Source organism: Convolutriloba macropyga, unplaced genomic scaffold, assembly GCF_964194025.1.
Source record: "Convolutriloba macropyga unplaced genomic scaffold, txConMacr16.3 SCAFFOLD_5377, whole genome shotgun sequence".
Classification (NCBI taxonomy): Eukaryota; Metazoa; Xenacoelomorpha; order Acoela; family Convolutidae; genus Convolutriloba; species Convolutriloba macropyga.
This window is the reverse complement of record NW_027451567.1, coordinates 1-10,000: the sequence shown is the minus strand read 5'-3', so window position 1 is coordinate 10,000 and position 10,000 is coordinate 1. Positions and strand designations below refer to the sequence as shown.

The following is a 10,000-nucleotide window of genomic DNA, read 5'->3' as shown; positions in this document are numbered from 1 at the left end:
CGAAAATGACCTTTACAGGATTTTCACCTTCTTTGATGCTACTTTCCAGTAGACATCAGGACAAATTCACCAGTCTAGCATCAAACCATACCGGACACCGAGAAATGTTGCCATTTCTCTTCCCGATGAGCTTTTCCCTGTTCATTCGCCATTACTAAGGGATTCTCAGTTGATTTCTTTTCCTCCCCTTACTGATATGCTTAAGTTAAGGGGGTTCTCTCGCCCAATTCAGGTTATGTAGTTGATTGTCTCTTAATTGGTTCACTGACCAATATGAGACAGAAACCGATTCAGCAGTTTTGTTCGCTACTACTATCAAACACAGGTCGAAGTTTCCATTCAGTCATTAATTCCAACTTTCAAATGTTGTTGTTTCAGCTTTCGCTTACTAGAAGCAACATAATACTCGCTGCAATACAGACCTCGGGAAACCCTCACCGTGAATAAGGTTCCACTCACATATTTCACTACATTTTGCGTGGGATTGGAGATGAGGCTACTCGTTCTTGCTCAGTACTAGGCTGAAAATTAACGAAACTTCGTTACAAACGTTCACATGTTGATGTTTCCGCTTTCGCGTACTCGAAACAACATAATACTAGTCTTTGTAATTTAGTTTCATAATTTCAACTGTTCTCATGCAGAATTTTTGCTCATTCTTATCCCAAATTTTGACCTGGCTACTAGTTACACTCCTTGTACTTATTGCAAAATGACCACAAATTTCAACAGCTTTCACATGTTGCTGTTTCGGCTTTCGCTTACTACAGTCAACATAATACTCGTTGCAAAATAAGTGCTCGGCATCTGCAATTTTCCAAAGACGAAGTTTCGCCAGTTCAATTTTCGCTCGCCAATTATGGCTACTAATTCACACGGTACTGAGCTCAACAACATTAAATTTGTTCAGCAAGACTTTCACATGTTGATGTTTTGGCTTTCGCCTACTAGAAGCAACATAATACTCGTCTTGTTAGCTCATTCAATGAGAATAGCTTTTCCCGTTGAGAATTTTTGCCTTCAATTGGCGTTGTAGTGAGTTTGGCTACTCAGATCACCAAATACTTGTGACAATTCGAACCAGAAATGTTTTCAATTTTCACATGCTGATGTTTCGGTTCAACCTACTAGAAGCAGCATAATACTTGTATTCAACAATTTCTGTATCAAATCCCAGTTTTCTCTGGTGCATCTTTGCCAAACTATTCCAAACTGCCTGAGTCTGAATACCAATTACAGGTACTAGTAAATGCACGTTACTAAGGACTATATAGTTCTAGGTTACTGTACACAACGACGTTCACATGTTGATGTTTCAGCTGCCGCTTACTAGAAACAACATAATACTTATCGTGCATACCTTTCCATAACTTGTCCTTTTCAGATGCATTAGTTTCCCTTTGTCTTGGCTTCTACAGTCAGACTGGCTACTAGTAACAGCACAGTACTAATCACAATCGTTCTACAGTTTGCAGACAACTTTCACATGTTGATGTTTCAGCTTTCGCCTACTAGAAACAACATAATACTCGCTGTATACATTTGTAGTTCTCTATGTAACTTTCATGTGAAGAAGTTTCGCCAGTCTTTTTGACTGTCTCAAATCTGAGTCATGCTTAGGCTACTAGTTGCTTCATAGTACTTATCGCCTCGAGATCATTGAACAAAACTTGATTTTCACATGTTGCTGTTTCAGCTTCCGCTTACTAGAAACAACATAATACTAGTCTCATTAAGTTCCGTCTCTTTGCAATTTTCTTATGAAGAAAATTCGCCATCACAATGACTCCAGCAGTTCTTGATCAAGGAATGCAATCATTGATCAGAATGCTATTATTTGAATCGGTTCTGCTTTAAGTGTTCCAATTTTATTGGAAGCACCAACAATAGAACATCAATGTGTTCAATCGAGAGTTATATAACCCTGAATCGGACGCAGTCAACAGCCGAAGCCGAGACCGCCTTTTGCGTTAGAGAGGTCGGTAAACAAATCTTGCGATTCATACCGAATTAACACATATAGCTGTGCTCCTCTTCGTAAAGCGAGCCAAGTGATCCCCTGTTGAAGGATGTATTTGGACCAATCTAGTAGCATTTGGTTTCCAACAAGCTCTCCCAAGTTAGCTTACTTATTGGGCTTTTCAACCAATTCGGTTGGCTACAAGCATCATCAAAGTACTAGCCACAGTTTGATCGCAAAATTCTACGACTTTCACATGTTGATGTTTCGGCTTGCGCTTAGCCTACTATAAGCAACATAATACTAGTCATATCATAGAGCGTGATCAGCTTGTGACGTTCTCATGATGAAGTTTCACCAACAGTGTCTCACTTCGAGCTTAAATCCAGCTACTAGTAACTACACAGTACTGACTGCAACGATAACTTTTATCTATACCTTTCACATGCTGCGCTTTCGGCCAGGGCCTACTAACGTCAACATAATACTCGATATAAACTTTTGTTCATGATGCAGCTTCCCCATGCAGAAGTTTCGCCTTCAAATGCTCTCTTGGCCATATGACGTAAGAAAAGGTTACTAGTAACATCACAGTACTAGCCACAGTTTGATTGCAAAATTCTACGACTTTCACATGTTGATGTTTCGGCTTGCGCTTAGCCTACTAGAAGCAACATAATACTAGTCATATCATAGAGCGTGATCAGCTTGTGACGTTCTCATGATGAAGTTTCACCAACAGTGTCTCATTTCGAGCTTAAATCCAGCTACTAGTAACTACACAGTACTGACTGCAACGCTAACTTTTATCTATACCTTTCACATGCTGCGCTTTCGGCCAGGGCCTACTAACGTCAACATAATACTCGATATAAACTTTTGTTCATGATGCAGCTTCCCCATGCAGAAGTTTCGCCTTCAAATGCTCTCTTGGCCATATGACGTAACACAAGGTTACTAGTAACATCACAGTACTAGCCACAATTTGATCGCAAAATTCTACGACTTTCACATGTTGATGTTTCGGCTTGCGCTTAGCCTACTATAAGCAACATAATACTAGTCATATCATAGAGCGTGATCAGCTTGTGACGTTCTCATGATGAAGTTTCACCAACAGTGTCTCACTTCGAGCTTAAATCCAGCTACTAGTAACTACACAGTACTGACTGCAACGATAACTTTTATCTATACCTTTCACATGCTGCGCTTTCGGCCAGGGCCTACTAACGTCAACATAATACTCGATATAAACTTTTGTTCATGATGCAGCTTCCCCATGCAGAAGTTTCGCCTTCAAATGCTCTCTTGGCCATATGACGTAAGAAAAGGTTACTAGTAACATCACAGTACTAGCCACAGTTTGATTGCAAAATTCTACGACTTTCACATGTTGATGTTTCGGCTTGCGCTTAGCCTACTAGAAGCAACATAATACTAGTCATATCATAGAGCGTGATCAGCTTGTGACGTTCTCATGATGAAGTTTCACCAACAGTGTCTCATTTCGAGCTTAAATCCAGCTACTAGTAACTACACAGTACTGACTGCAACGCTAACTTTTATCTATACCTTTCACATGCTGCGCTTTCGGCCAGGGCCTACTAACGTCAACATAATACTCGATATAAACTTTTGTTCATGATGCAGCTTCCCCATGCAGAAGTTTCGCCTTCAAATGCTCTCTTGGCCATATGACGTAACACAAGGTTACTAGTAACATCACAGTACTAGCCACAATTTGATCGCAAAATTCTACGACTTTCACATGTTGATGTTTCGGCTTGCGCTTAGCCTACTAGAAGCAACATAATACTAGTCATATCATGGAGCGTGATCAGCTTGTGACGTTCTCATGATGAAGTTTCACCAACAGTGTCTCATTTCGAGCTTAAATCCAGCTACTAGTAACTACACAGTACTGACTGCAACGATAACTTTTATCTATACCTTTCACATGCTGCGCTTTCGGCCAGGGCCTACTAATGTCAACATAATACTCGATATAAACTTTTGTTCATGATGCAGCTTCCCCATGCAGAAGTTTCGCCTTCAAATGCTCTCTTGGCCATATGACGTAACACAAGGTTACTAGTAACATCACAGTACTAGCCACAATTTGATCGCAAAATTCTACGACTTTCACATGTTGATGTTTCGGCTTGCGCTTAGCCTACTAGAAGCAACATAATACTAGTCATATCATAGAGCTTGATCAGCTTGTGACATTCTCATGATGAAGTTTCACCAACAGTGTCTCATTTTGAGCTTAAATCCAGCTACTAGTAACTACACAGTACTGACTGCAACAATAACTTTTATCTATACCTTTCACATGCTGCGTTTTCGGCCAAGGCCTACTAACGTCAACATAATACTCGATATAAAATTTTGATCATGATGCAGCTTTCCCATGCAGAAGTTTCGCCTTCAAATGCTCTCTTGGCCATATGACGGAACACCAGGTTACTAGTAACATCACAGTACTAGCCACAGTTTGATTGCAAAATTCTACGACTTTCACATGTTGATGTTTCGGCTTGCGCTTAGCCTACTAGAAGCAACATAATACTAGTCATATCATAGAGCGTGATCAGCTTGTGACGTTCTCATGATGAAGTTTCACCAATAGTGTTTCATTCGAATTGGTTCTGCTTTAAGCTCTCCAATTGTTTTGGATGAACCAGTTTTGCCCTTCGAAGCCACTTTTGTGAGCTTTTGTGGGTCTTTACCAAGAGGATATACCTCAAGGCCTCTTTCAATTCCTTTAAGTTCTTTCAACTCCTTTACAGTTTCTAGGTTCACATAGCTGCAAACCTTATTTCTAGTTTTAAGTCTGGCCAACTGGGGAGAGTTGGTGCAGACCGTGACCAATTCTAGTAGGATGCCACAACAAGAATGTGATCAACTTAGCTTGTCGATGAACCTGCCCCACATTCAAACAACTCTATCGCCTTTTCCTCGTATAGTTATATGCGAGGGCCTCTCATAGAGAGCGCTGTTAGCAACCTTTTCCACATAGACGATAAAGTTGTGAGTGTTTTGCACATGGCTGTTGTCATCACCACGTGACGAGTCAACTCAGCTTGACTCTCTACACTCCGACAAGCTTTGCACATACGCCTTTAGTTCAGTATGTGTCTTTAATCTGACTCCGGTGCCTCAAGCCGGAAAAATTGTCAGATTATGATCATTATCGGTTAGTCATCCCGATGCAAGATCGTATCGTACTGTCTTTGTCTACCTCCAGATTCCGAAGAACAGGAGGAGACTCTCCCAGACCTACATATCTGGGAGAATGTTCAGAGGGCGAGAAGCTGTGGATTACTCTCCCCTAAGAACTGACTAAACTTTACCCTCGTCCAAGGTAAGTTTATTTTAGCTAGCCTTCTATGTAAAGGATCTGAGGCTAAGCTGTGTTTTTTCGAGCCTTTGGCTCGGAGCAAGTTCAGTGGGCGCCCCGAGTAGCTCAACTCTTTCCCACTGAACAGCGCAACGCTCTGTCACTCGCTGGGATTTTTGCGTGTCGGTTCTAACCACGCGACTTGTGGACCTTTTTAGGCCTTTCTCATTCACAAGTCTATAGCTGGGCTTCTATAACCCAGCTTCTGAGATCTAGATAGCTGCAGTTCTGCTAGGCTGCTTTTGCTAACTAGTCTCCCTTTAAGCAGTCCCTTGCCATGACTGCTGAACTATGTATCCACACAAGTAGTTTTTGAGCTCGATACATAATTCGAGATTGGTTGCCAAGCAATCTCTAGCGACAGAGCGTCATGCGCACTACAGACATGGCCTCTACCAGCAGCCATGCCCGAAGGAATCAATCACTGATCCTTCCGCAGGTTCCCCTACGGAAACCTTGTTACGACTTTTACTTCCTCTAGACAATTAAGCTCGATCCGCTTCATCCCGTTGCCGGAGACCGAAGTCCCAACAGTAGGAATTTGCAATTCTTGCTTAACTATCCAATCAGTAGTAGCGACGGGCGGTGTGTACAAAGGGCAGGGACGTAATCCCTATGAGTTGTTGACTCATAAGTACCAGGAATTCCTGGTTCACGTCTGCAAGTTACAACAGACGATCCCCTTGAAGCGCTGTACTTTTCTCTGATTGCCCAGTCCATTTCGGACCAAGGGCTGAGTACTCAATCTAAAAGTACACAGTGTAGCGCGCGTGCAGTCCAGAACATCTAAGGGCATCACAGACCTGTTATAGCCTCACTTCATCTGCGGTATTTAATTCCGCATAGTTCCTCTAAGAAGTGTTTGAATTCACATATAGTGAATTTTCATTATTTTAGATGGAGAAGATCTCGTTTCGTTATCGGAATTAACCAGACAGATTCACTCCACTAACTAAGAACGGCCATGCACCACCGCCCATATAATCATGAAAGATATTCAATCTGTCAATCCTTAAGATGTCTGGACCGGGTGAGTTTTCCCGTGTTGAGTCAAATTAAGCCGCAGGCTCCACTCCTGGTGGTGCCCTTCCGTCAATTCCTTTAAGTTTCGATTTTGCAACCATACTTCCCCCGGAACCAATAAACTTTGGTTTCCCGGTTAATCTCTTGCCAAGTCAAGATCGACTTTGACAAATTGTAGGTTGGTATAGTTTATGGTCAGAATTACGAGGGTATCTAATCCTCTTCAATACTCTGACTTTCGTTCTTGATTAATGAAAACATTCTTGGCAAATGCTTTCGCAGTAGTTTGTCTTGCCACGATTCCAAGAATTTCACCTCTAACGTAGCAATACAAATGCCCCCGTCTGTTCCTTTCAATCATTACCGCACTCAGCCAACCGGCATCAATCGAGTAGCGGGTCATTCTCCATTATTCCATGCTTTATTATTCGATCCCAAAGGATGCTTTGAAACACTCTAATTTTCTCAGGGTGAAAAACACCGTTTCCACAGTTCGTCACATTTAAGTGCAAACTATTTCTTCGATGCGAAGGATGAGCGGAACGAGTCAACAGATTTAACTGAAGACCATGTTGCCGTTCTACTCAAACAGATCCAACTATGAGCTTTTTAAACGCAGCAACTATTGCATACGCTTGTAGAGGGCTGGTATTACCGCGGCTGCTGGCACCAGACTTGCCCTCTACTCGTTCATCAATGGAGCTTTTTAAGTCCATTCCATTCTGATTACAAACCATAAAGGTTCATATCATTATTTCTAGTCACTACCTCCTCGTGCGGAGAGTGGGTAATTTGCGTGCCTGCTGCCTTCCTTGGATGTGGTAGCCGTTTCTAAGGCTCCCTCTCCGGAATCGAACCCTGATTCCCCGTTACCCGTCACAACCATGGTAGTCCGTTACACTACCATCATAGGTTGATAGGTCAGAAATTCGGAAGTTTCCGTCCCCAAGCCGAAGCTATCTGGGATCTTTCAGTTACTAGGACTCATCACGGGATGTGTCTGTACTTAGCAAATCACCCGGTGTAGTCTTGTAAAAGTCTCCGACAGTGTCGGACAATCAGCATGCATTAGCTGCAGGGTTACCGCAGTTATTCATTTAGCTTGCAAATCAACTAATAGATAGTAACTGATTTAATGAGCCATTCGCGGTTCCACTTTTTCAAGCTTCGCTTTGCACATGCATGGCTTAGTCTTTCAGACAAGCATATGGCAACTGACAGGATCAATCAGTTTAATTGTACTTTGAACAATCTTTCGATTTGTTCGAATTTAGAAAGACATAGCCTTGCGGCCTCGTCAATCTTGCTTTGAGCTTTTTAAATCACGAAGAGTTTCAATGCATGCTTTGGCATGGCTACTAGTTACTACACAGTACTCTACACACTTAGAGTTACCCACGATTACACATTTCACATGCTGATGTTTCGGCTCGCGCGTACTAGAAACAGCATAATACTATGTGTACTGGTAGATAGCGCTCTGTGAGCATTTCCCATGAGCAGGTTTTGCCCTCCAAATCTCTGTTCTACTGTTACCAATACCGGCTAACAACTGTATCATACTAGGGAGAATTGACTCATGATTTAAAAACCAGATGTTCACATGTCGATGTTTCGGCTCTCGCCTACTAGAAACAACATAATACTAGTCTGTTAAAAATCTCAATCACGCCGCCTCTTCAGATACAGAAGTTTTACCTTTTATTGGTTAGAGAACAGCTTTCCAGCTGTCGACATGGTTACTAGTAACAACACCGTACTCAACACAAAAACTTTTCAACTTCACAACTTTCACATGCTGATGTTTCTGCTTTCGCATACTAGAAACAGCATAATACTTATTGTTTTGTCAAGTAATTTGTGTGTCTTTCCCATGTGAAGTTTCACCGGTCAACAATGTTTCCCTGACCAATTACGGCTACTAGTAGCTGTATAATACTAGGGAAAATGATTGAGGATTTAATATCAGATTTTCACATGTTGATGTTTCGGCTTTCGCCTACTAGAAACAACATAATACTAGTCTGCTAAGAAATCTCGCTCAAATTGCCTTTTCACATACAGAAGTTTCACCTTCTATTGGTTAGAGAACAGTTCTCAGCTGTCGACATGGTTACTAGTAACAACATCGTACTCAACACAAAAATTCTTCAACTTCACAACTTTCACATGCTGATGTTTCTGCTTTCGCGTACTAGAAAACAGCATAATACTTATTGCTTTGTCAAGAAGTGTGTGTGTCTTTCCCATGCGAAAGTTTCACCGGTCAGCAATAATTGCCGTGTCCAATTAAGGTTACTCATAGCTGTATAATACTAGGGAAAATGATTGAGGATTTTAATATCAGATTTTCACATGTTGATGTTTCGGCTTTCGCCTACTAGAAAACAACATAATACTAGTCTGCTAATAAATCTCGCTCAAATTGCCTTTTCACATACAGAAGTTTCACCTCTTCTTGGTCACTGTACAGATGATGCTGTCTGTTCTTTATTTGGTTCTGCTTATTATAAGGAGGGGCATCACTCCTTCCTCCTTGGTTTGCATGCATTAAGCCTGCTTTGTGAAAAGCGTATCTTTCTAGCTTTTCTTCGCCTTACTCGAGTAGGACGATACAATCCAGACATTAGTCAGTCTTGGTGTAAAGTCACTGAGTATTATTCGGTTCTGCTTTATTCAGCAATATGCTGTATAATTGTTGTAATTTGCGAACATATTTGTTCTCAGTTCCGAACTACTAGCGACGACAGATTACCAGCGGTCATGAGCCATCAAGGTAGTTCTTTGGTGCATCAAGTAGAGAGGTGCCATCAAACAACACTTCCCTAATAATGCTACACACATAGAATTTGCTACAGTGCAGCTTTTTACTTTGCAAAATTTGCGCACAAATTTTGCATAGAATAAATGTTTTATCAAGATTTTTAGATCCCCTCCCTTGAGAGAACGTTACTCCTTTAAGTGAACACCCCGCGGCGTCCTGTTGTTATTGCTTATAACCATTTCGCAAGCCGGAGGCATAATGCACTACGCAAGCCGCTACTTTGGCACAGAGGCACCTAGTTTTACACCCGGGACTTCAGGTGGCCCAGTTTTACACCCAGTACAGCGGTGCCAGTTGGTAACCCGGTGGATCCTCGGAGACCAGACATGATCATAGATCAAACCCGATGTATGCTACTCCTGAAACGTAATAGTATCTCCACTGTGCAATGAAATTATCGTTCGTTTCGGGCCTTCCTATACGTTCAGCAGACAATCGCTAGGAATTCACCTCGTGACCCGTGGTGACCACACTGGATTTCAAGTTTATTGATTTGGACAGACCTGTCATTTATTTTGCTTTTCAGCTTCAGTTCTGCTCGATCTAGCTTGCCTAAGGCTTGATCTCGCTTTGCTCACCCCTGTAGGAGCCTCTACTAGTACCACTCGGAGTAATGGGGAATCCACCAGACCTAATCGATGAATGCCATCAAACAACAAACATCATACCCGGCTTCATCAGGGCATATTTTATTACTTCCGAGAGGTACTTTAGTATCAGATCTTTCTCCATGCCTCTTATGAGGACCCGTCAGACCTTTCGGTTTATCGTTTAGCTTCAGTCCTGCTCG

General features: G+C 41.9%; 1 non-coding gene and 1 pseudogene across 1 annotated transcript in view; both read right to left on the bottom strand.

Annotated features, from left to right (window-relative positions):
- The window catches only part of LOC142356798 (large subunit ribosomal RNA), a 3,521-nt gene extending 3,284 nt beyond the window's left edge, over window positions 1–237 (bottom strand). The window contains exon 1 of the ribosomal RNA XR_012761489.1: window positions 1–237. This exon is cut by the window's left edge and continues 3,284 nt beyond it. This is a non-coding gene — a ribosomal RNA (large subunit ribosomal RNA).
- Window positions 238–1,919: 1,682 nt separating this feature from the next.
- LOC142356797 (5.8S ribosomal RNA) lies at window positions 1,920–2,071 on the bottom strand (annotated as a pseudogene).
- Between the last annotated feature and the right edge of the window lie 7,929 nt (window positions 2,072–10,000).